Source organism: Pinus tabuliformis, chromosome 7 (assembly GCF_031772625.1).
Source record: "Pinus tabuliformis cultivar Carrire ecotype Pingquan chromosome 7, CPIR1, whole genome shotgun sequence".
NCBI classification, from domain to species: domain Eukaryota; kingdom Viridiplantae; phylum Streptophyta; class Pinopsida; order Pinales; family Pinaceae; genus Pinus; species Pinus tabuliformis.
The window spans coordinates 396,666,145-396,680,534 of record NC_142293.1 but is presented as its reverse complement, the minus strand read 5'-3'; positions in this window follow the sequence as shown (position 1 = coordinate 396,680,534).

Here is a 14,390-nt window from a genome sequence, read left to right as displayed (position 1 = left end):
ACAGGACGCCTTCCAGCTCGAAAAAAATTCAGATCCTCATGATAAAGCATTTCACCCGACATCAAAAGATTAATGACCTCATGCTTTAGGGGGCAAATGTTATAGACATTTTTGGGCACTACAACCCTAATCAAACATGTCCATAAACCAAGGGCTCCTAAGTCCCTAAAAGTGTTGTTCCATACCCTAAAAGAACAAGGTCAGCTGATTACATCATCTCCCAGAAATTCTCCACAAGAATTTGCTTAGAACTGGTCAAAACTGGACCATACAGACTGCTGAGTGTAGAGGGTGCGATGCATCTCACCTGCCCAATGTAAAGGGTGCGATGCATACTGAAAAGCCCTTCTGTAGGGTGTGATGGGCGAGAGTGGACAAATGGCAGAGATAGTTTGTGAGGTGGATGATCATAGAATCTTCCAGAAACTTCTCCTATGATACTTGCCTCTCTGAATTTGCCCAGGGATGAGTAGGATATCATCAATCTCCAAGTGGAATCAAGAACTATCAGAGAGAGGACACTAATAAAAATCCCAAAAGCTGACTCACCCCCCTGCAATCATATATATATGGATCCCTCATCCCAGAGATCTAGAGGCTGGAATTTTGTATCTTGTAAGGAAGTGATGTTGGTTTCTTAGTGGAATATCATAGTATTGGGTGATCTAAGCTTTTCATGAGGTGAAAGAAGGGCTTTCATGCTGGAGGATGACGCTAGGTCAGAACAATTGGTTGTAATCCTCTTTGCTATTCTTGATATTAATAAAGCTATTCAAGTTTTCCTCCACATTCTTGTATGTTTGATGATATATGCATTTGTGTGGTCAATATATATCTGGTCCTATATTGTTTATGATTGTAGATCTCTATTCTTCGATAATATTATGCTGCTTTGATTCCACAGGTGCTCTTTGAAGCTGGGTAGACGAAAGAGAAGTGGCAAGGATCTGTCAGAAGGGAGAGGAACCAAGCAAGGAACCAAGCGCAAGACTGAGGTTGGTGTCCTTCATTCCCCTCTTATATACTTCTCATAAAGGAAAACGAAAGTAGTTTTAGTTTGTTTGTTTCTAAGATAGCTACCAGTCTCAGTGGGACTAGCAGCTTCGAGTGGACACTAGATTTCCCGATAACACTTTCATGCAGAAATGGGGGGAGAAGATGGACCATGGGTATGTCCTCACTGAATTCTATGTTATAAATAACAAACATAATGAAGACATGTGAGGATTCATAAGAAGGTTTAAAAAATTGTACAATAGTCTCCCTGCTGAAATCAAACCTCCATAGGCTGCTGTTAAGGCGGTTTTTGCTGGGGCCTTTGAACTAAATTTTGGTTTCACTCTCAGAGAAAGGAAGTCTCACTCCTTGGACCAGATCCAAATAGATTCTTTAGAATTTGAGGAAACTTTTACCTCTACTGGGAAGTGTGTAGGTAGAGCTGATCACGAAGATAGGAGAAGAGGAAAATATGAAGCTAGTTCCTCAAATCAGGGAAAGGAAACTCAAGAGCAGAAACTCAAGGAAATGAACAAGTTGATAAGTAACCTGTCTAACAAGTTGGTGAAACTGGAGTAGGAAAACAAAACCCTCCTAGACAAAACCAACCAACTCCTAACCCAAGTTTCAATCCTAAGTATAAGATACCTCCTTTGCTGCTCTTGCAGAGGGACAGAAGGGAGCAAAAATATCACATTCAACCTCCATTATTTTTGGAAGATGATCTAGAGGAGAATATCGAAGAAACAATAGAAGTCCAAGAAAATCAATTTTCTTCTCTTTCAGAGGGAGAAAATGAAATAGAGGTCAATGACATAGAAGGGGATGATTTGGGTGCATGAGTTGATGATGGTGAGATTGACAACTATTGTAGGCACTTTGTTGATTTCATGCAAGCACAACTGCACAGGAAATATGAAATTGGATCTTCTAGGAAAAGATCTAGGCTGCAGGACCAAAATGAGGAGTCCTCTCCTCCAAATCCTTTGAAACCAGCAGAGAAAGAAAGAAGCCTCTAGACCAAGCCTCACCCAAAAAGAAATAGCCTCCAGTTTCCATTCCCCACAAGACCTATGTCTCTAAAACAAAGTAGTCACCTTTACCACCCAGACTAGTCTATGATAAAGAGAAAGATTCTGTTGATGCTGTCATAGTTGATAGAAAATATTCTAGCTTTAGTCTTCAAAAAGAGATGGAGAAGGTAAAAATATCTATTACCTTAACCAAATTGTTGAAACAACTGAATTACAAAATTCAAGTATCTCAATTTATGCGTCCATCTACCATAGCTCCTCTGCAAGACAGCTTGAACCTCCAAGAAGAAACACCCATGGTTGAATTTGGACCTAATGTTGAGGAACAAGACCCTTTTACTACCACTTTCTATGTCACTTTAGTAATTCATGAACTTCTCTCACATAAATGCATGCTTGACTTAGGAGATTCTCACAATTCGATGCCATTTTCTTTTATGGAGCAATTGAGGTTGCAAATAACAAGATCATATAGAGATCTGTATTATTTTGACTCCAAGAGAGTAAAATGTCTAGGGTTGATTAAAGACCTGGTGGTCAATTAGGCTCAAATCCCTGTTAAGAGTATTGTAATGGATATCGTAGTGGCTGATATCCCTGTGAGGTTTGGTATGCTCTTGTCTAGATCATGGGGATCGAAAATTGGAGGATCCATTAAAATGGATTTAACATATGCTACCATTCCTGTTTTTGGTGGAGAAGAGTGCTGATTATATAGAGAAGAAATATTTGTGAAGACAATTACAAGAACCGACTATTCGAATAATGCCCCCGTGTATGGTAAAGAGAAAGATTTCTCTTGTTTGCTTTAGAGGAAGATGAAAAAATCATAGATGAGACATGGGTGGAATGTTTTGTCCAACTAGATCGACAATCACTGGAGTGTGACAAAATATGGAAGCTATACTTTGATGGTGATTATTCCAGGGAAGGAAATGGGGTAGGTGTGTTGTTGGTATCCTCAAAAGGTAGCTTGATCCCTCTCTCTTTCAAGCTTGAGTTTGAAGCCACAAATAATCTTGCTGAATATGAAGCTTTGCTGCTAGGTTTGCAAGTTGCTAGAAATCTCGAAATTGGGGGCTTGGAAGTGTTTGGGGATTCAAATTTGGTGGTGAAAAAAATTTGAATTCCATGTTAAACCAAACATCCAACACTAAATTCCTACCAAAATGAGGTATGGAATATTATTGAGAAGTTTTTCTTATCTTTTAACATTCAATTTTTTCCCAAAGATGGAAATAAGATGGTTGATTCATTAGTTGTAGTTGCCAATAACTTCAAGCATCCTAAAAACCCCTTTATGAGATAAGAAATTGAAGTTAGATACAAGCCTTCAATACCAGACAATGTTAAGTATTGGCAGGTGTTTTAAGATGAGGAACATATTAAACGCTTCATGGAGGTCATTGGAGAATTGCCAAGCTTGAAGATTGATCAGGAGGAAGAGAAAGTGATAGATGAGCAATAAGTCAAGTGGGAAGAAACAATTGCAAGGAACACCATTCTATAATTGAAAGGTAATACTATCCCCAGAGGTTTTATTCCCTTAGAAATATTTTGCAACTCAAATGATATGACTGCCAATCCAATAGAGTAGGAATTTGAAGATCAGGTGGAAGACTACAATATTGTTTTAGATCAGGATCCCCAGATAGTTAAGTTGGCCAAAGGAGCTCCTAAGGAATACAAAAAAAGGTACCTGAACCTTTTTAAGCAGTATATGGATGTGTTTTCTTGGTATTATGATGATTTAAAAACATTTGATACTAATATCATCCAACATAAAATTCCTTTGAAGAGTGGGGAAAAACCATACAAATAGAAGCTTACGCAGATTAACCATATGTTCTTCCATTAATTGAGAAAGAGGTGAGGATGTTTCTCCAAGCTAAAATTATCGCACCTTTGAGGTATTCAGATTGGGTAGAAAATCTAGTTCCTATCAGGAAGAAGAACGGGGAAATAAGTTTGTGTATCGACTTTAGAAATCTGAACAAGGCCTCACTAAAGGATATTACCCTCTACCTCAAATGGAATACATTTTGAAAAAGGTGGTGGGTTCTGCTCGTATGTATATGATGGATGGCTTTTCTAGATAAAATCAAGTAGTCGTGCATCCTCGGGATAAAAAAAAACTACTTTTACCATGCCTCGGGGACATTTATGTATGATATAATGCACTTCATACTCATTAATGTAGGAGCCACTTTTCATAGAGAAATGGATATAACATTCATGGGAGAACAAGATAAGTTTGCGGTAATCTATCTAGATGTCATCACTATTTTTTCAAAACCAGATGAGGAGCATATTGAACATCTACGACTCACTTTTGAGAAATGCATAAAATGTGGACTGTCTTTAAATCCTAAGAAGTCTTAGTTTTCTCTATGTGAGGGAAAGATGCTAGGACACATTGTGGAAAAAGAGGGGGTGAAGATAGATCCCAAGAGGGTGGAAGCCATTAATAACATAACATTACTAAGAAATAAGAAATAAATCCAGACTTTCTTGGGCAGAATCAACTTTTTGAGGAGGTTCATACCCAATTATGCTGAGATAATTAAAGAAATTACAGGGATGTTGAAGAAGGATAGGGAGGTATAATGGATTGAAGAAGATCAGAAGTCATTATCTAGAATCAAAATGGCCTTTGTAGAAGCTCCTATGTTATTCATCCCTCTCTACGTAAGACCATTTTTAAGATTCTCTTTTGCTTCTCCTTATACAGCGGTTGTTGTCTCATTGTAGAAAAACAACAAAGGACACGAGAAACCAATAGCATTTTTCAGCCAGGTACTATGAGATGCTGAGTTAAAGTATAAATTTTTGGAGAAGCATCCCTATTCCTTGGTCAAGGCCCTAAATACCTTCAGATTATATGTCTTGCAATCAAGGATAACAACTTATGTTCCTACAACAGCTGTGAAAGACAGTATGGTATAAGGGGACAATGAGGGAAAAAGAGGTAAATGGATTGAGAAAATCCCAGAATACAACCTAGAGATCAAATCCAAGAGGCTAATCAAGGGGAAAGGATTAGCTAAAATCTTGTCAGAATCAAACTTCCAAACCTTGGGTATAAATTTGCTGACAGAGGAAGGAGAAAGCCGAAGATAAGAGCATAATAAGGTCAAGACCTCGTCACATAAAATCCAAATTATGTACCTCGTGTCTTACTGGTATACACACATAATCCACTATTTACCTTTTCTGAGTTGTCCAGTCAATTTTGATAGTTTAAATACAAGGCTTTGAGGCTACAAGCTAGAAGTTTGTCATTTCAAATGGAAAACTATATTGGAAAGAACTAGTGGGGATTTTGTTTTTATGCCTAGTTGAAGAAGAGATCCCTAAAGTGATGGATATGTTCCATAATTTTGTGTGTCAGGGGAATTATAGTTGGAGAGTTATAGCCCATAAAATTCTCGAAGCAGGTTTCTATTGGCCCAAGCTATTTGGTGAGGTACATGTATATGTTCAGGCCAGTGAGAAGTGCTAATTGTTTGCTGAAAGGTAGAAATTATCACCTTTTCCTTTAATCCTTGTCTTTGTTGAAAAACCTTTCAGACATTGGGGTTTAGAATTCATTGGGGAAATACACCCACTCTCCAATGGTTAGCACTAGTGGATTCTTACGGCCATTGATTACTTCACTAAGTTGGTGGAAGCAGTCCCAACTAGAAATGCAACCGATGTCATGGTTATCAAATTCATGGAGGAGAATATCCTTACCAGGTTTGGTTTCCCAAGGAATATTATCACAAATCAAGCTCAAGTTTTCAAACCTTCCAAGTTTCTTAGTTTCTGCCATAAGTATAACATCATTGTGGGTCACTCCACTAGATACTATCCATAGGGAAATGTATTGGCCGAATCATCAAATAGAACCTTGGTAAGGATTCTTAAGAATACGATATCAGAAAATAAAAAAAAATGGGACTTACAACTGAAGTTTTCTTTCTGGTCCAATAGATTTACTACAAATAGGTCAACTAGGAAATCTCCTTTTGAATCAGTCTATGGGAAAGATGAAATTTTCCCCATACAACAAGCAATTCCAGTGGCCAAAATTCTCTAGGATGTTGATGAAGAGCCAAATTCTCTAACCAAGAGGATCAATCAGTTGGTAGAACTTCAAGAAACTAGGGGGATGTGATTCAAAATCTGATTCAACATCAAGAAAATATGAAGGCTATGTTTGACAGAAAGGCAAAAGACAAAACCTTACAATTAGGGGATTTGGTGCTCAGGTGGGATGTTAGACGAGAAGATAAAGAAAAAAATGGAAAATTCGATCCATTATGATTTGGGCCTTTCAATATTATTGAGGCAAAGGGGAACAATACTTTCTTGCTAGAAAAATTGTATGGTGAAGTGCTTGAGATGCCTTTGAATGGGCAGTTTCTCAAGCTTTACTTCTAACACTAAAGATGTCCATTTTCACCCACTGTACATACTGGTGAGTCATTGTATATACTAGTAATGTTTTAAGTTTTTAATGTTTTTATTTTCATATACTTGAATAAAATGACTCCATGACCAATGGATAAAAGGCTACTAGTCTGCAGGTTCTCATCACCTTGCAAGCAAGGCACTGTCCCCAGTTGGAGCCAATGTTGTCAACTATTCCAACTTTTTGAAATGGTGTCAAATGATGTCAAATGGTGGCCAAAAAACGGAGAGTCTGAGTGCAGAAAGATAAAATAGGAGAGAAAATATCTGTTGAACCTTAGAATTACCCTCTCCTTGAAAACTTTTCTCACTTCTTTCCCTTGTTTTTCCATAAGAATACAAATCCCCATCACTGATAAATGATAGATTTTGTCTTAAGGAGCACATTAAATGATTGACATGTTATACTTTTATGTTTTTGCTATTTGAATAAATTTTTGCAAATTATCTATGGAACGAAACCTATTTTGTAGCTAACTCTGTGTTCCGTAGCTACTTCCGTGGTTTGGCAGGTTACAGGTGTCAAACAGAGAAACCAGCCACATGGGCATCTCTAGAATCATCTCGACATGGATCCTATCCGAGTCACCCAACCCAGATCGATAAAAAAGCCAGCTCAAGACCACAGTCAAAGGTGGAGTCAAACATATGAAACCCAGAAGCAATAGGACTCTTTGTCTACCCTTTCGTGGTTAATTAATAAATCCAATTGTTCTATTGAAGCATTAACTCAGATCGGCCACCTGTGTTAACGGTTATGTGCAACCATCTTGCTCAAATTCAAGTCACCTGTAGCTGATCAAACATTTACACAGTCTGGTTTTGATATGTGTAGACCACATGTAGCTAATTTTCCTCAAAAGACAGTTATGAATATTTTCTTTTAAATACCAGTTGTACAGAACCGGAAGGGGTTTGAAGTTTTTGATGTATTAAGCTCAGACTCGCAGCTCTGTAATTTTGGACTTTTTGTTTCTGTTTATAATATAAAGCTGTGTGTTGATCAATTATCATTTGAAGGAGCATTTTGAATTAAGTTAGCAGCTCAACCCAGTTAGTTGCAAAGGGCCCCTACACTGAAGGAGGTTTTCTTTTCATTTGTTTTTCTGTTCAGTTTTAATTTCATCATTTGCTTTTAGCAGTGTTTGTAACTTAGGTTGATTTCTTGTAGTTTGATTTCTTTTAGTTCTAATCAGTAGCATAATGTTAGAATTCAATTGTGTAGTCTTGTTTCTCCAATCCATTTCATAAAGGAAATGACTTTGTTTCTAAACATAGTAAGATTGAAAGTAATGAGGATGCATTGTTGATTAATTTACTCACTGTTTTTCTTATTTATTTCCTAGTTCAGTTTGTCAATGCACTGTATTAGTGAATGTTTTTTTATCACCATTTCAAGCTGATATCCATCCTAAACTAAATGGTTAAATATTCACTTTACATAAGGGTTGAAACCAATCAGTTACCTCCTGCATGTTTTATTTAGTTTTTTCTAGATCATGAAGTGCATAAGTTGCTTGTATTCCATATCAAGAAGGTTATCTTTCAAAATTCAAAATAGATATTCTTGGGAGCCTTAGTGAGCAAATAGACACCCTTAGGTTGCAAAACAAGAAGAAAACCAAGGCTGATGGTTTAGCTATTTTCTGTCCCAAATGCAAAAAAAAACACGCTTTAAGAGAATGTCCTTTGGATGAAAAAATTATAGAGACTTGTATGATTTGGTCAGAAAACCATGAGTCCAAGGGTTGTCCTTCAATTCCAGGTCTTAAGGCTGTTTTTCAAGAATAAACAGTTCCAAATTCAGCAAAACTTCTTTGCTTTGTCTCTAGAAGACCTTGGCAAGGGACACAAAATTAGGGATTTAACAATCAATTGTATCTTCAACCCCCACCAAATTGGAATTCGTGGCAGCAACCTTGGACTCAACCCCAATCTCAATCTCAACCTTGGGCTCAAGGAGTAAAAAATAATTATGGGATATTTTCTCAATATTATCAATATCCTCCATCATATCATAATTATCCTTCCCCACACATTCCACAACAAAATCAGCAACCACAACTTCAAAATCAGAACCCTCAACTTTCACTATCATTTCCACAACGAAATCAACAACAAATTCCACAACAAAACATAAATCCTCAACTCTTACTACCATTTCAGCAGAGACCAAATTAGCTACTTTCCCAACCATTACCAACCCCAACAATAAAAATCCTCAGAACACTTACATGGTAGAAGGACAAAAATTTCCAACTTATATGATCACTCCTCTAGATCTCAATGATGTTCAACTAAGATCTGGTAGGATATTAGAAAATGAAAGGCCTTCTATAGTTATTTAAGAACAAGACAATTATGGGGAAGATTCTCTAGAGCTCAATAAAAGTTTTGAAGGAACATCTCTCCAAAACCAAAATACTGAAAATGAAAAATAGAAAGAACCAGTGAACTCAACTCCCATCATTGAGCAACCAATATCTACTTCTACACCTCCTTTTCCTGAAACGTTACAAATAGATAGAGGAGTAGAAAAGCAGATTATGTTGCCTAATTATGATTTTCTAGATGAATTGAAAAATGTCTGTATCAAAATCCCTTTGTTACAAGCCATTAAGGAGATTCCAATCCTAGCTAAAACAATAAAGGAGTTGAGCATAAAGAAACCAGGAAGAAAAGAAAAAGAAACAAAAAGAATTCACCTGGTAGGAAAAATAGCAGATATAATGATGGGAAAAATTGCCATACAAAAATATGTAGATCCAGGAAGTCCAATTGTGAAAACACATATCAATGGAGTTGAAATTCCAAATACATTGATTGATTTAGGAGCAACAATAAACATCATGAGCAAACAAACCATGGAACAAGTCAAGCTTCCTAATATTCTTTACACACCTATTAGGACATCCACTCATATTAGGAAGACCTTGGCTGGCCACAACTGATGCTTTCATTAGCTGTAGATCTGGTGACATGTATATTTATGATGGGAATTGAACAAAGAAATTCACTCTATATCCTCTAGCAAGAACAATCATAGAAATAGATGACGAAGAATGGATTGATGATGAAAATGACATTCAGCCTCTCTTTACTATTTCAGACATTATTGAAGATAGTCAAATATTAAATACAATGGAAAATTTTGAATCATCTCCAAAATATGAACATGATAAATTTCAAGAAAAATCCAATATTGAATATCTGTCATCTAGGCAAATGTCTCTTTATTCTATGGAATAATTTGTTAGCTCTACAATTGAAATATTTCCAGGGAGAACATTGAATATAAACAATAACTTGGAGAAATTACAACATGAAAAGCTAATCAAGACATTACAACAACATTCTGCTGCATATGCATGGGAATATACTGACATGAAAGGAATTAGTCCTAAGACTTGTATATATCACATCTACATTGAGGACTAATTCCTTTTCCATATCTACATTAAGGTTGATCCTTCAACCTATTTAAAGAGGGAAATTGGATGATTACTGATAAGGAGCAGTGAAGTATTCTTTAACAAATAATCAACATGAAAGAATTAGGAAACAGGAGCAATTAAGATTTCACTACTTATTCTAATTCTGAAGAAAACACAAAGAACAATAAAGACTGAAAACAGAGTGCAATCAAGCATATTATGAAATTAACCTTTTCTTTATCATTCAGATTATGAAACACAGATGATATAATAAACAAGAAAACTGTAAAACACAAGATATAGAGGACTTATTGGTCCAGAGGTTGATTCAAGAAATCTGTGACAAGTCCTCTGCTTCAATTCTTCATCCAGTAGGCCATACAACAGTTGATTCCAACAACACTTTATTCCAGAAAATCAATATTACAACAGAGTCTAGGAATCCACCACGATACTCCAATGGAGGGGGTATTTATGCAACAAATTTGTACAACAAATATCTCATAACAGTTGTGAGATAATATCTAGGATGAATAATAATAATTTACAAGTAAAATAGAAACAGCTAGTCTTCTTCAGTAACTCTGCGCTGGCTGCCTGTCTTAACTGATACTCTTTAATTCTGATCTGTTACTCTTTAATGTTGATATGATACACTTTAATGCTGATTTGATATTTAGCCCAAAATTTCCCTTTTTCCAAGGGTAACAACGCAACTATGGATAAACACCTGTTTTTGGGACACTGGAGGTTGTTCTGCGCCTTCCAATTCCTTTCCTTTAGACCTTTCTGTGGCTGGTATGCTAACTTCCTGCGGAGATTGCTGAGAAGTCCTGGCAATTGATGCACTGACAGCCATTTATTGAGAAAGTTTTTAAAGGTACCTATGTCAAAAGAGGAGGAAACTGTGAAATGGCAGGTCGGTTGAGTCTGCTTGCTCGTTGTTGGAGTCTTTTCTGGTTAGGAGGCGGTCGAGAGACTGGAACTGTGAACTCAGTCGATTTTATTTTGCAGGACAACACGGGGCGTAATGTATTGCAAAAAAAGACATTTTACCCGTTTATTGACAAAATGATGTTTTGGCGGGAATTTTTGATTTGATGGGCGGATGACGTAAGTAGCACAGATGATGACGTGGTAGGTGATGTCAGCAGGGGGTGGTAAGTGGTTTTTCCCGCACCGCTTTTGGGGCTGGGCGGTTTCGAGCCGGGAGGGAGTGAGCACCCCGGATGGGTGACGCGTGGCAGTGGTATGGGTGAAAAAACCGCCGGCCCCCATGAGTTAAACAACGATGGTTAGGGGGGTCGCGAAATGGATGTGGACCGTTGGATGGTGGACGGATTGATTGAATGGTGGACGGGCTTTGAACATGGTGCAGGTTTAAACAGCAGGACTAGCATAATAAACCAATGTTTTTTATTGTTTTCGGGCATATTTGATTGGGTCGCGGGCTTGGTTATTAGTTAGCCCAGATGGATAATTAATTCTGATTTGCGGAGCGGGGTTTAGGTTATTAATAAATTTCAAATAAATCTATTAATCCCTGTTTTTTATATACAACAAATATGGTTTTATTTAACCGGGGCGAGGATATGTATTATATCGGTAATACGTGGAAGGGAAAAAATGTTTATATTAAAAACTAGTATGACTTTTTGAAATGAAAAGCGCTAAGTTATAATGTTAAGAATTTTACATTAAAACTTAGTCTTAAAAGGAAAAAAGGGGTTTTGAGGTGACATAATGTATTTTCCTAAGTAAAAATACGGTTTTTTACTTAGGCGATTTTATGAAATGGAATGAGTGGTTTTATGAGTGATATTAAGAACAAATTCTTAATATTTTTGGGGGGAAATTAGTGAATGATTAGGGAACAATATGAAGGGGAGTTAGTTATTCAAACTTGCCTCGCTTGAGCTGCATCAAGTGCAATGTCTGCCTTGCACTTGTGATAGAAGTGAAAGTTAACACATCTTTAGAAACATTATCCATCACAGGTATCATTCTGCAACGCCAATCTACCTACCCTGCTTGCTTGGGCCTAGCATTTTTTCCTTCTTTTCTTTGGGTGCACTTGGACTAGAAAACCCTCATCAACTTTTCTTTTCTTTTCATGGTAAGCCTACGTAAGTCTGCACTTATTACATCCAAGGGCTCATATTTAACTCTTGAGCTCCTTTGCTTCTCTACCTATCTACTTATCTGCCAAGATTAAACAGTTTGGTCAGATTTTTATTCTCTATCTCTAAAACAGGAAATTCAAATATGAACTAGCCAAGATTAAGCTGTTTGGCCATTCATCAATTGTGGCATAAATTAACAAGTTGCACACAATGCTTTATTTACAGAAAAATGAAAAAGTAGTGGCATTTTGGACTTGCACACTTTCCTGGTCTTTCTTTATTTTGGGTTCATTTCTTTCACTTTTTTGACCATTTTATTCTTTTTACCCTTTGATTTTTCTTTTAGGGTATACCCTCTTTACATTTTTTACATTTTTTTGATTTTTTTTTTTTGATAATATGGAAAACCTTTGCAACAAGGAAAGGAATGAACATATTACAGAGCTCATCAAGTCAGTCATGAAATATGACACCTATTGGTATAGGAGCATAACAAGATGCTCATGACCAACTGCCACATGATTTTTGAGCCCCTTCACCATCAGAATTTTTCAAATTAGAATTAACATTTGGGTTACGAAAACTCCCACTTCCGATGGGCTCACAGCTCTCGGTGCTTAACCCCAGCTCTGCACCCTTGGTTCTTTTAGGCTTTTGTGAATAAATTACACATGATTTCATATCTCCTTCCATTGGAGGTTCTTCCAATAATAATTAGAATTAAGTCTCGATGGTGACCATCCTCCAAAATTATATCTTAGCCCCTGGGTGCTCCACCTAGTTCTACACCTTCAAATCTTTTGAGTTTTCATGACCAAGTACCAGCATATATCGAAGCCCCACTCATCAGAAGATTTTTCAAATGCAAATTGAAATAGAGTTACGATGGCCTCTTCCTCTAAAATGCATACCTTTGAATAGAAATCATGTTGACGTCCTCATTTCCACGTAGCGCCTACTGGATAATGACACATTTCACCCAGATTTATCCCTTTAGCACCTCCAAAATGATGAAATCGCCTACCACGTGTCGTTATCCTGCCACATCATGTTGACATAATCTTCCTTTTTAGATTCTCAGAACCAGCTATCTTCTACCATGTGTCCAGTTTTGAGGAGAGAGAAAGGGTCACTACGGTCCTTGGTTTTGCGCTAGTTTCCTTTGTACTTTCGTGACTAAGCGCCAGTCTATATCGGAAGCCCTCTTCATCAAATTTTTTTCTGAAAGAGTGATGATGCTTTCAACCTTCGATATTCCTTCCTAGCATTTAGGTGCTCCAGCTAACTCTGTGCTCTTGGTCCCTTTGGTTTTCCATGACTGAGTTCCAACAAATATCAAAGCTCCTCTCATTGGAATTTTTTCAAAAGGAATTAAAAATAGTTATGAGGCCATGATCCTCTAAAATTCCACCTTAGCACTTAGGGGCTTCACCCAGCTCTCTGCCCTTGATCCTTTTAGGTCTTTGTGACCAAGTGCCAACAAATATTGAAGCCCCTCTCATTGTAGGCTTTTTAAAAATGAATTAAAACTAAGTTCCTATGCTTTCAATCCTCTGAAAGTTTGAACTCCGATATGCCTTCCTGCCATCCTTCCCAATATCGAGCTCCGATGTGATTGGGTCCTAAATTTCAGCACTCCTCTTTAGATTTCAATTTTCCTTTTAGCTTTGACACTTAGGCTTTTGATTTTGGCCTCACCCTTGCGATTTTGGCCTCTGATATTGTTTAGTCAATTTAGTGTCCTAAATTGCTTGCATAAATTATCAACTGAGGTTCGTAAGCTGATGAAGTGTAGTGCACTGTATGGGCTTAGTTAACCCTTCTTACTTCATTGTTTTTTATTTTATATTGTTTTTGGGGGTTTCTGTTCTTTGATTCCTAATGACGTACAATTTGAACTATGAGAAACTGAATCGAAACTTCCTAAAGGTGAACCAAGAGCTTAAAACTAGTCAAAATCTAAGTTAAAAGAAGGAAAAACAGAGCATCTTTCCTATCTTGTCATTAATCCTAATTCATGAATCTAATTATTAAAATCAAAAGGTAAAGTTGTAAGTCATGTTGAAATAAATACAGGGAATGAAATTAACTGAAGTACTTCTGGTTACTCTAACCTTCAATTTTGAAAGATAACCTTCTTGAGATGGAATACAAGCAACTTTTGTACTTCATGATCTAGAAAAAACTAAATAAAACATGCAAGAGGTAACTAATTGGTTTCAACCCTTATGTAAAGTGAATTTTTAACCATTTAGTTTAGGATGGATATCAGCTTGAAATGGCGATCAAAAACATTCACTAATACAGTGAATTGACAACCTGAACTATGAAATAAATAACAAAAACAG